Here is a 13,090-nt window from a genome sequence, read left to right on the forward strand (position 1 = left end):
GCAGGTTCGAAGCCAGCCGTGCTGGCTTAAGAGACCCTATTTCCAAATAAAAATATAAAAAAATAGGTCTGGGAGTGTAGCCTGGAGGTAGAAGGGCTTCCAGGAACCCCAGTACCACCATAATAATAATAATAATAATAATAATAATAATAATAATAATAATAAATAAAAATAAATAAAATAAACCCAATAACTACAAAATATGATGGAACATTTAATAAATTAAATGTATAATATGATTATTTTAAAAATATACCCAAAGCTCCAAATTAATGTAAACTTATTCTGACATGTAAGTTACATGAATTTTCCACTAAAACTCTTCATTGTCATGGTTGCTGCCTAGAAGGTCTGTCTGGAGATGATATATGGGGTCCTCAGTGAGATCATGGCTTATTTCATCTCCTGATTATAATTTTAAACTTATTTTAATGCATGTGTCATTTTTTCTGAATTATTTAGAGAATTTAAAAATACTTAATTGGTTAAAAGTAGACAAGTTCTTATTTTATTTTTAGTGAGCTAGTTTTTTTACTTATTTTATTATATTTCAAAAAAATTAACTCAAATCTCAATTGAATTGCAATTAAATATTCTTTGAATTAAGCTAAACATCATAGTAATATGATAGAATATATTATTTGAAAATTTTAGTATATAATGTTGCCTTTAAAAATTCACAAAATCCCTCAAATAATGTCAATTTATTCTGATATATAATTTATATGAATTTTCCACTAAAACCCTTCATCATGATTGCTGCCAAGAAGGTCTGTCTGGAGTAGATATGTCAGGTTTATAGTCGGCTCATGGCTAATTTCATCTCCTGATTCCTTAGAGTGTAAACAACAGGGTTCATTAAGGGTGTAATAAATGAATGAAACACAGAAAAAAATTAATCCACAGAAAACTTACTAAATGGCCACGTATAAATGAAGATGTATGATCAAAAGAACAGAGTGACATGAGCAGACAGTGTGGACAGGGCCTTGGAGAGTCCAGCCGAGGATCGACGTCTCTCGGTTACCAGAATGACAGCGTAGGACAGGAGCAAGAGGATGAAGCAGATGAGAGACAGCAGTCCACTGTCGGCGATCACCAGCAACTCCAGGACGTAGGTTTCAGTGCAGGCCAGCTTTATGATGAGAGGAAGGTCACAAAATATGCCATCCACTACGTTGGGGCCACAGAAGGGCAAGACAACAGTGAAGACCATCTGCTTCCATAATTAGGCAATTGTAAATTGTGTGGCTATGAACATAGATACACATAGATTAGTTTAGTAGTTTGGTTTCCATTCTTTTGGGTAAATAGCCATAAGTGGTATTGCTGGACCATATGGTAGGTACATTCCCATTCTTCTGAGGATCCTTCATACTGTTTTCCAAAATGGTTGCATTAATTTGCAATCCCACCAACAATGTATTAGAGTTTTCACTTCTCTACATCCTCACCAGCATTTGTTGTTTGTGTTTTGAATGATTGCCATTCTAGTTGGAGTTAGATGAAATCTCAGGGTACTTTTGATTTGCATCTCTCTGATTGCTAATGATGTTGAGCATTTCTTAATGCATTTATTGTCCATTTGAATTTCTTCTTTTGTGAAGTATCTATTTAGTTCACTTGCCCATTTTTTGATTGGGTTATTTGTTTTCTTAGTGCTGAGTTTCTTGAGTTCCCTGTATATTCTAGATATTAGTCCTCTATCGGAGGAATAGTTGGCAAAATCTTCTCTTGCTCTCTGTTGAGGTTCTTGATAGTTTTCTTTGCTTTACAGAAGCTCTTCAGTTTAATGCAATGCCACGTATTGATAACACCTTTTAGTTTCTTGTGCCTTTGGGCTCTTGTTGAGAAAGGTTGTCCTGTGGCAATGTGTTGTAGTGTTGAACCTATGCCCTCTTCAAGGAGCCTCTAGGTCTTTGGTCCAATTTCCAAGTCTTTGATCCATCTTGATTTACCTCTTGTGCAGGGTAAAAAAGTGGAGTTTATTTTTATTTTTCTGTGTATGGTTAACCAGTTTTGCCAACACCATTTGTTGAATAGGCTAGCTTTTTCTCCCAAGTGTATATTTTTAGCCCCTTCATAAAAAATGAATTGGCTGTGTGTAGATTTGTTTATGAGTCTTCTTTTCTGCTCTATTGGTCTATGTATCTGTTTTTGTGCCAGTAACATGATGTTCTTGTTACTATGGTTTTGTAATATAGTTTGAAGTCATGCATTGTGATGCTTTCTGCAAGGTTCCTGTTGTTGAAAACTACTTTGGATTTTTTGTTTTTTGTTTTCCAAATGAATTTAAGAACTGATTTTTCTGTCTGTGAAAATGACCTTGGTGATTTAATGGATATTGCATTGAATCTGTAGATCACTTTTGGAAGAATGGCCATTTTGATATGTTTCTGCCTATCCAAGAACATGGACAATCTTTTCATCTTCTAAAGTCTTCTTTGTTTACTTTTTTAAATGTTTTATAATTTTCATTGTAGAGGTCTTTTACCTCCTTGGTTAGGTTTATTTTTAAGCAGTTTATTTTTTGTGAGATATGCTGAGTGGAAGTGTTTTCTGGATTTCTTTTTCAGTGTATTTATGATTGCTATATAGGAAATCTGATTTTTAAAGATTGTTTTTGTATCCAGACACTTTGCTGAATTTGCTGATCAGTTGTGTATGCCTTTTGGTTCAGTTTGTTGGGTATTCTAAGTATGTTATCATGTCATGTGCAAATAGAGATAGTTTTAGTGCTGCTTTCTTTATTTGTACTCCTTTGGTTTCTTTTTCTATCCTTATTGCTCTGGCTAAAGTCTCAAGTCCTATATTGAAGATAAGTGGTGATAATGAACATCTTTGTCTTTTTCTTGTTTTTAGGGGGAATTCTCCCAGCTCTTCCCCAGTTGATATGATGTTGTCTGTGGGGCTATTATACATTGCTTTTATGATGTTAGGTTATGTTTTTTCTATTTAGATTCTCTGCAGTGTTTTAGCATAAATTAATATTGAATTTTGTCAAAATATTTTTCACCATCTACTGAAATAAACTCGTAATTTTTGTCTTTGGTTGTTTATATGAGGAATTACATGAATTGATTTTCTGTGTTGAACCAGCCTTGCATCCCTGGTGTGAACCTTACTTGGTCATGGTGTATGATATTTTTGATGTGCTTTTGAACGTGTGTGGTTAGTATTTTGCTTAGCAGTTTTGCATCCAAGTTCATCAACATGTAGGCCTGAAGTTTTCTTTCCTTGAGCTGTCTTTATTTGGTTTTGGTATTAATGTGATGTTGGCTTTATAGAATGTATTTGGGGGAGTACAGTTTCTATTTCATGAACTAGATTAAGGAGTATCAGCATTAGCTCTACTATAAACCTTTTATAAAACTCATTTGGGAAGCCATCTGGTTTTGGACTTTTGTTTGATGATAGGTTCTTTATTGCTGCTTCTGTCTCTTTGCTCTTGGTTTGTTTAAATTTTCTATATCTTTTTTACTCATTCTAGGAAGGCTGCATTTATCTTGAAAATTGTAAATTTCTTCCAGATTTTACATTTTGTTGGAGTATAGTTTGGCAAAGTATTTTCTGATAATTCTCTGGATTTATACATTGCCAGTAGTAATATCTCCTTTTTCATCTCTTATCTTCATAATTTTTACCAATTCTCATTTTTGTTAAATTAGCTAGTGCTTTATATTTGTTAATTTTTTTTGAGAAACCAGCTTTAAGTTTTGTTTATTTTTCTATATTATTATTTTGTTTTCTATTTCATTAATTTATGCTCTGATTTTAATAATTTCCTGTATTCTACTGGCTTTGGGGTTAGAATATTCTTGATTTTCAAGGGAATGAAATGTGTCATTAGTTTATTTACTTGAAATTTCCTGCTATAGATTTTCTTTTTTATTTTTTATTGGTGCCTTGTAGTCATATATCTTAATGGTGGACACATACACTCACTTAATATCCAATTAGACCTTATCCAATTCCCACCCCATTCTTTCCCCCTCCATCCTTCTCATGTTTGACTTAGTGATTGACATTGATATGTTTGTTAAAGTGCATCAGGTGGATTAGAGAATTTCTCTCTTCTCCCTCTCATCCCCTCAATTAGGTTGCCTTATTTGCTTTTCTATAGTATCTCCTTTGTCTAGAGGTTCTCCTATGACCCATTTTCTTTCTAGCTTCTGCAAATTATGAAGAGCATCCAATTTTTTTATTTTTTGTGACTGACTAATCTCACTTAGCATAATATCCTTCGGCTCCATCCATTTCCCTGTAAATGAGTGTAATTGTGTTTTTCTTTATGGTGAAGTAAAATTTCATTGTGTACATATCCCATAGTTTTGTAATCCATTTATCTGTTGATGAACATCTTGGCTGGTTCTATAGTTTTGGTAATGGTGAATTGTGTGGCTATGAAAATAGATATGCATGCATTAGTTTGGTAGTTTGGTTTCCTTTCTTTTGCATAGATACCCAGAAGTGGTATTGCTGAATCATATGCTAAATTACTTCCCATTCTTCTGATGATCCTCCATACTGTTTTACAACCAAAGTTGTTGTACTGATTTGGATTTCCACCACAATGCATTAGAGTCCCCACTTCTCCATATCCTCACCAGCATTTGTTGTTGTTTGTGTGTTATTTATTTATTTGTGGTATTGGAGATGGAACCTAGAGGCATTCTACCTCCGAGTTATACCCTCCGCCCTATTTTTTAATTCTTTATTTTTAAACAGGGTCTCACTGAGTTACAGAAGTCCTCACTAAGTAGCTGAGGCTGATCCTCCTGATCCTCCCGTCTCAGCCTCCCAAATGCTGGGATTATAAGCATGCACCACCATGTCCAGCATTGTTTGTGTTTTGAATGATTGTCATTCTAGTAGGAGTAAGGTGCAATCTCAGGGTAGTTTTGATTTCCATCTCTCTGATTACTAATAATATTGAACATTTTTTCATTTCATTTATTGGATATTTGAATTTTTTCCTTCGTGAAATGTCTATTTAGTTCACTTGCCCATGTTTGATTGGGTTATTTGTTTTCTTAGTGCTGAGTTTTTTGAGTTCTCTGAATATGCTAGATATTAGTCCTCTATCGGAGGAGTAGTTGGCAAAAGTCTTCTCCCATTCTGTTGGCTCTCAGTTGAAGTTCTTGATAGTTTTCTTTGCTGTACAAGAGCTCTTAATTTTCATGCAATCCCTTGTATTGATTTGCCTTTTACTCTCTTGTGCCTTTGGGGTCTTGTTGAGAAAGTTTTAGTCTGTGCCTATTTGTTTCAGTGTTGAACCTATGCTCACTTTAAGGAGCCTCAAGGTCTCTGGTCTAATTTCCAAGTCTTTGATCTATCTTGAATGGACTCTTGTGCAGAGTGAGAAAGTGGAATTTATTTCCATTTTTCTGCATAGGGTTAACCAATTTTTCCAACACCATTTGTTGAACAGAATATCATTTTTCCAGTGTATGTTTTTGGCCCTCTTTGTAAAAAATCAATAGGCTATATAATATGTGGATTTGTTTATGAGCCTTCTTTTCTGCACCATTGATCTATGTATTTGTTTTTGTGCCAGTAACATGCTGTTTTTTTTATTATGCCTATGACTTTTTAGTATAGTTTAGAGTCAGGTATTGTGATTCTTTTTGCATGGCTTTTGGTGTTGAGAACTACTTTGGCTTTTCTGTATTTTTTTTCTTCCAAATAAATTTAATGACTGATTTTTCTATGTCTGTGAGGAATTACCTTGGTAATTTGTGCATATTGCATTGAATATATAGATCACTTTTTGAATAATTGCCATTTTGATGACATTTATTCTGCCTATCCATGAGCAGGGAAGATCTTTTCATCTTCTAAGGTCTTCTTTGATTTCTTTTTTCAGTGTTTTATAATTTTCATTGTAGAGGTCTTTTACCTCCTGAGTTAAGTTTATTCCTAAGTAGTTTATTTTTTTGTGTGGGATATAGTGAGTGGAAGTTTTTTCTGGGTTTCTTCCTCATAGATTTATGGTTGATATACAGAAAAGCTCCTTATTTATTAAGATTAATTTTGTATTCAGACACTTTGTTGAATTTGTTGGTCAGTTTTATAACCCTTTTGGTTGAATTTGTTGGTTTTTTTTTTTTTTTTTGTGGAACTGGGGTTACTCGAAGCCCTTCTACCTCCGGGCTACACTCCCAACCTATTTTTACATTTTTGTTTGGAAACAGGGTCTCCTAAGCCAGTGCACGGGGCTGGCTTTGAACCTGAGCGATCCTCCTGTCTCTGCCTCCCAAGCGCGGGGATTACAAGCGTGTGCCACCATTCCTGGCTTTGTTGGGTCCTTTTAAAAGGGGGTCTTTTTATTTGTTTTTTTTGAATGGGGATCAAACCCAGGGTGGTGTACTTGCCAGGCAAGTGCTTTGCCACTGAGCTACTTCCCAGACCAAGTTTATTGGGTCTTTTAAGTAGAGTATCATATTTACAAATAGTGAAAGTTTGATTTCTTCTTTTCCTATTTGTACTCCTTTGATTTTTTTCTTACCTTATTGCTCTGGCTAGAGTGTCAAGTACTATATTGAAAAGAAGTGATAATGGACATCCTTGTCTTGTTCCTATTTGTAGGGTAAATTCTTGTAGTTTTTCACTATTTAATATGATTTTGGCTGAGGTCTTATGGTAGATTGCCTTTTTGATGTTGAGGTATATTCCTTCTATTTTGATTCTCTACAGTACTTGTAGCATGAATGGATGTTGAATTTTGTCAAGTGCTTTTTCAGTATCTATTGAAATGATCATATGATTTTGTCTTTGGATCTGTTTATGTGATGAATGACATGCATTGATTTTCATATTTTGAACCAGCCTTGCATTCCTGGGATGAATCCTACCTGATTATGGTGTATGATTTTCTTGCTGTGGTTTTGAATGTGTGTTGCTAGTATTTTGTTTAGTAGTTCTGCATATAAGTTCATCAAAGATATAAGCCTGTAGTTTTCCTTCCTTGTGGTTTTGATATTAATATGATGTTGGCTTCATAGAATGTATTTGGGAGATTCCCTTTTTATTTCATAAAATAGATTGAGTAGTATCTATAAATTTTCTGCTTAATACTGCCTTTGAGGTGTCCCAGAGGTTTTGATATTTTGTATCTCTTTTTTAGTTTGTTTCTAGAAATTTCTTGATTTCACCTTATACTTCTTCAATGTCTCATCCTTCGTTCAACATTATTGTGTTCAGTCTCCACATGCTTATGTGGTTTCTCTGTGTCTTCTTTTTTTTTGGTGGTTCTGGGGTTCCTGGAAACCCTTCTACCTCCGGGCTACACTCCTAGACCTATTTTATATTTTTTATTTGGAAATAGGGTCTCTTAAGCCAGCAAGGCTGACTTCAAATCAGCATTATCCTCCTGTCTCTGCCTCCCAAGCATGGGGAATACAAGCGTGCACCACCAAGCCCAGCTCTCTGTGTCTTTTTATATTTGATTTATAGTTTCATTCCATTGTGGTCTGCAAAGATACAGAGAAGTATGTCACAATTTTTAAATTTGATAGTGCTCACTTTGGTGCCCAGGATGTGATCTCTTTCTGGAGAAGGTTCTGTGAGCAGCTAAATAAAAATGTGAACTCTACTGTAGTTGGGTGAAATATCTATATGTATCTAATAGGTCCATTGGTTGGTGGTGTTCTTTAGGTCTGAGGCATCTTTACTGACCTTTGGTCTAAAATATCAGTCTAGTGGTGTAAAAGAGGTGTACAAGTCTCCCAGTATTATTGCATTAGAGTTATGTGTAATTTAATGTCACAAAGAGTTTGTCTTATGAAATTAGCTTCACCTATATTTGTGGCATAAATGTTGATTATTGTTATTTCATCCTGCTGGATTGTTCCTCTTACCACTAAAAAATGACCTGCTTTGTCTCTTCTAATAAACTTGGGCTTGAAGTCTAACTTGTTTGATATCATAGTTGCTATCCTGATTGTCTTCAAGTTCTGTTGGCATTGATTACCTTGCTCCAGCCCTTTACCTTAAGCTTGTTACCATCTTTACTTGTAATGTGCATTTTTTGCAGGCAGCAGATAGATTTTGATTTTTAATCCATTTTGCCACCTTATGTCTTTTTATTGGGGAGTTGAGGCCATTTATGTTCAGCATGATTATTGAGAGATGATTTTTAATTCCTAACATATTGAGATTTAACTTCTTTTTGAGGTAGTTTTTGTTCTTATTTGCTTAGTTGTTTGCTGGATGGAAATCTTGTTTCATTGGTTCTGCCATGTCTTACTTATTTCTTCTTTGCAGTTTTCTAGTGCTGGTTTAGAAGACATAAATTCTTTAGCTTCTGTTTGTCATGGAAGATTTTTATTTCCCCATCTAATTTGAGAGATAGTTGTGCTGGGTAGAAAATTTTGGGTTGCAAGTTGCTTTCAGAGTTTGTAATTTTACTCCAAGCTATTCTAGCATTCAAGACTTGGTTTAGGAAGTCTGGAGTTATTCTAATTGGTTTGCCTCTAAATGTCACTTGGTCTTTTGTTTTTATTGCCTTTAGTATTCTCTCCTCGGCTTCTACATTGGTCAGTTTGACTATTATGTGGCATGGTGAACCTTTTCTCTCATTTTGTCTAAAGAGAGTTACCTAAGTTTCCTGTACCTGTGTATCAACCTCTCGTTCTATGTTTGAAATTTTTTCTTATATTACTTCTTTGAAAAGATTGTTGATCCATTGGCTTCAACTTCTATTCCCTCTTATATGCCTACTACTTTTTGGTTAGCTTTTTAAAAATGGGTCCATATCTCTTTAATGTTGAATTCTTGCTGTTGAATTGATTTTTTCTAAATTATATATTATGCATTTATTTTTGGAGTGATTATTTTCTAAGAGCAAGTTTCTGTTTTCCATGTGGTCTAATCTATTGTTTATAGTTTGTATTGATGCTTTCACATCAATGATTGCATCCTTTATTTCTTTCAACCTCTCTCCAAATTCTTTTTGGAAATCACGTGTCATTTCTACTGTTAAATTTTAAATTTGTGCTTCTTCTCCTGGAAAACACCAAGTGGCGGATGACGCCGGTGCTGCGGGAGGGCCCAGAGGGCCCGGAGGCCCAGGCATGGCAGGCCGTGGCGGCTTCCGGGGAGGTTTCGGCAGCGGCCTCTGGGGTCGCGGTCGGGGTCTGGCCGTGGCCCGGGGTCACGGCCGTGGAGCTCGTGGGGGCAAAGCTGAGGACAAGGAGTGGATTCCCGTCACCAAGCTTGGTCGCCTGGTTAAGGACATGAAGATAAGATCAAGTCGCTGGAGGAGATCTATCTCTTCTCGCTGCCCATCAAGGAATCTGAGATCATCGACTTCTTCCTGGGTGCATCACTCAAGGATGAAGTCTTGAAGATCATGCCTGTGCCGAAGCAGACCCGTGCTGGCCAGCAGACCAGGTTCAAGGTGTTTGTCGCTATTGGGGACTACAACGGTCACGTTGACCTGGGTGTCAAGTGCTCTAAGGAGGTAGCCACAGCCATCCGAGGGGCCATCATCTTGGCCAAGCTCTCCATCATCCCTGTGCGGAGAGGCTACTGGGGGAACAAGATCGGCAAGCCCCACACTGTCCATTGCAAGGTGACTGGACGCTGGGGCTCTGTGCTGGTGTGCCTCATCCCTGCCCCCAGAGGCACTGGCATTGTGTCAACCCCTGTGCCCAAGAAGCTGCTGATGATGACTGGGATTGACGATTGCTATACCTCTGCCAGGGGCTGTACTGCCACTTTGGGCAACTTTGCCAAGGCCACCTTTGATGCCATCTCAAAGACCTATAGCTACCTGACCCCAGACCTCTGGAAAGAGACAGTGTTTACCAAATCTCCCTATCAGGAGTTCAGGGACCATCTTGTAAAAACCCATACCAGAGTCTCTGTGCAGAGGACCCAAGCTCCAGCTGTGGCTATGACATAGGATTTTCATACCACAAAAATAAAGTGAATGGAACTTGAAAAAAAATTTAAATTTGTTCTTCTAGCCAGGCCAGGCATGGTTGTACACACTTGTAATCCCAATGTTTGGGAGGCTGAGACAGGAGGATTGCATAGGTTTGAAGCCAGCCTCAGCTACTTAGTGAAGCTCTCAGCAACTTAGTGAGACCCTGTTTCCAAATAAAGTATAAAAATAGGCCTGGAGGTAGAAAAGCCTCTGGGTCCCACACTCAGTACCACACACACAAAATAAAAATAATAAAAAATAAATTTGTTCTTCTGCTGACCTCTTCAATTCTTTTTTGTCAGGTTCTGTTACTGTGGAGTTGTGGGATCTCATTGCTCCCTTGTTATTCTTCCTTCTCATGCTTTTAGATGTATTTTTATCCTAATCTTGACATATTTATCTCAATCTGTAGGTGTCATCTGGTATATACAAGGGAAATTTGTGTTGTATTCAATGGTGAAAGTTGAGTAAGGAGGAAAGTGAAGTTGTAAGTGCATGGATAGGGTAAAGTCACAGATATGATCAAATAAAAGTATGAGTTTGGTAAGGTAGTATATAGTAGAGATTAGAGATAGTGAATATGTAGTAGGATATTAGGAATCAATGTAGAGTATTTAGTATGGTGATATGACATGGATTTAATACAAGACAAAGAAGAGAAAAAAGAATAGAAAAAAAGAAATTGGATTACAAGAAGAGAGTAGGTATGAACAAGAAAAGAGGCTTGTGAAAGGGATGAGAAAGAGAGCAAATAAACCAGCACACACACACACACACACACACACACACACACACACACACACACGAAAATAAAAGCAACAACAACCGGCTGGGCGTGGTGGTACATGCTTGTAATCCCAGTGCTTGGGAGGCTGAGTCAGGATGATCAGACAGATTCAGAGCCAGCCTCAGCTACTCAGTGAGGCTTATAAGTCTGGTAGTATAGCCTGGGAGTAAAAGAAAGTCCCTGGGTTCCATTCCCAATACCAAAAAAAAAAACCCTACAAATACATAAATTTTTAGCAGATCTTGCCTCTGCAGTCTCTCTCTGTGCAGACACCAAGTGCCACCAGCGCCTTTCCCACTGCAAGACTGGTTCTCTCATTCCCTCTGAGTCTATGCATATTGCCAGTATAAATGGGGCTGGATCTAGTGTTAAGTGTAGATCTCCCTCCACACTTTCCCCTGATAGAAAGCCTAAGTCTCTCCCTGCCTGCATAGTTGATAGGTGCCTCTAAGACCAAACCCAGTGTATAAATAAGAGACCCTGTTCTCTACAGCTAGAGCTGGGTTGGTCTGATTTTTCACTCATCATGATAGTTCCTACTAGGGTTCTGAGCCCTGGAAACTTTGGGCCTTTTTGCCTGATTATCCCTAGGCTCTGCCTGCTAATCTGAGTCCCCACTATGTCCAACAGCAGACTCCACCCCCACCTTTGCCACGTTTTACTTAAAAGTCTCAGACTCTGAGAATTTATCACTGGTTGCTCATGTGTCTATGGCCTCACAGGGCAGTCTCCCACAGGGACAATAGGTTCACTTATGGTGTTGTTGAGCACTGCTCTGGATCTCTGGTGTGTGTGGTGAGCTGGGCCATCATTGCTACAGGTCATAGCTGGTGTTTTCACAGGAGGAACTGATGGATTACAATTATGATGAACTGTAGCCATTTACCTTGTTTTAAGTAGTTGGTTTTTTCCCTGTGGGTCTCTGGAAGTCTGGTGCTGTGGCAAGATGATGCCACTGTGGTGTCCATGGTCACAGCCATTGAAGCAGGTAGGGTACTTTTCTACTCTCTGATCAGCCTTCTAGCTTTTTTTCTCCCTCCTTTCACTTGTCATCCTCTTTTTAAATTTATGCTGTTTTCTTTCTTTTGTCCAATTGCTATTCTTCTGGCAATAAAGACCGAATGTCAGAAGGACTAATATGTTGCTGCCTCTCTTAGTTTCCATCTTCTCAGAAGTCAGAGAAACATTTTTAGTTAATTAACTCATATGATTTTGACATTATTCAATTTTTTTTTATTCCAGATAGGCACAAAGGAGGAGTTCATTATAATATTCTATACATCAGGCTTATAAGCCTAGATTGCATCTCTAAATACTTATGTTCTTTCTATCATGAGTTCATGACCCATGAATTCACTTTAGTTACTAGTTAAAATTTTGTCAATTACTATTAATCAAATAAGTTAGTTTAACTAAAAAAAGTCACTTCACATTTTAGTGGCTAGTATTCTTTCTTCCTCCATCCTTTGTAAATTATAATGTAATTTCAATGTAAATCACAATGTTTGTGTGTGTGTATATGTGTGTGTGTGTGTGTGTGTATGTGTGTTGTGTAGGCAAGTATTGCATATATATATATATATGTATATATATATATATACATATATATATATATATATACTGAATATAGCTAAATAATGTACTTTCTCCTACAAGTTATAATATATTCTCAGACTCCCCATTTATAATAAAAATATAGATGCATAATTTTACTTATTTCTGAAGCTTTAAATTGGTGATGATATATCATGTAATTTTACTTTCTGCTCTCCATATTATTAAATAAATTACTTTCATATGAAGTTTCTGGAGAATAAAATAATTATTTCTTAGTGTTAAAATATTTGTTTCTCTTTGGAGCAGTAATCTAATTCAGACTTTCAGTTTTGGGCAAAACTCTTGACCTCTCCTGTTCACATGACTTGCTTATTTTCTGAACCTGTTCTTGCCTAGGTCCTGGCTGAAGCTCATTCTCTTTTGTTTCTGCATTCTCCCTATAGACTGTCTCTGGTCAACCACCAATGCTTTTTCAAGTGATGTGTGTTTCTCTGGGTCCTAAATGCTAATCTTCTCTTTTCTATACCCAGGGTTTCTTTTAATGTTTATACCTGTGCTGACACTGTGGGCTCAGATCTATTCTACCTTTAAAATTTTGCTTTGGATCTTTTGATATCAGCTTTTTAAAAAATCTATGTTATTTATTTATTTATTCATTCATTTTTTTTAGTACTGGGGATTGACCCCAGGGGCATTCTACCTCTGAGCTATACCTCTAGCCCTATTTTTTTTTTTTTTCGTGTGGCAATGGAGATTGAGCCCAGGGGCCTTCTATCCCCAAGTCTTGACCTATATTTATTTTCATTTGGAGCCAA

At 36.8% G+C, this 13,090-nt stretch overlaps 1 pseudogene across 1 annotated transcript; it reads left to right on the forward strand.

The window, feature by feature from the left end:
* The first annotated feature begins 964 nt into the window (after positions 1–964).
* Positions 965–9,907, forward strand: LOC308270899 (small ribosomal subunit protein uS5-like; annotated as a pseudogene). The gene is made up of 2 exons: positions 965–1,205; positions 9,022–9,907. The product of its transcript is annotated as a small ribosomal subunit protein uS5-like (transcript).
* The last annotated feature ends 3,183 nt before the right edge of the window (positions 9,908–13,090 follow it).

This window comes from Muscardinus avellanarius, assembly GCF_963383645.1.
Source record: "Muscardinus avellanarius genome assembly, chromosome: 12".
In the NCBI taxonomy this organism is placed as follows: Eukaryota; Metazoa; Chordata; class Mammalia; order Rodentia; family Gliridae; genus Muscardinus; species Muscardinus avellanarius.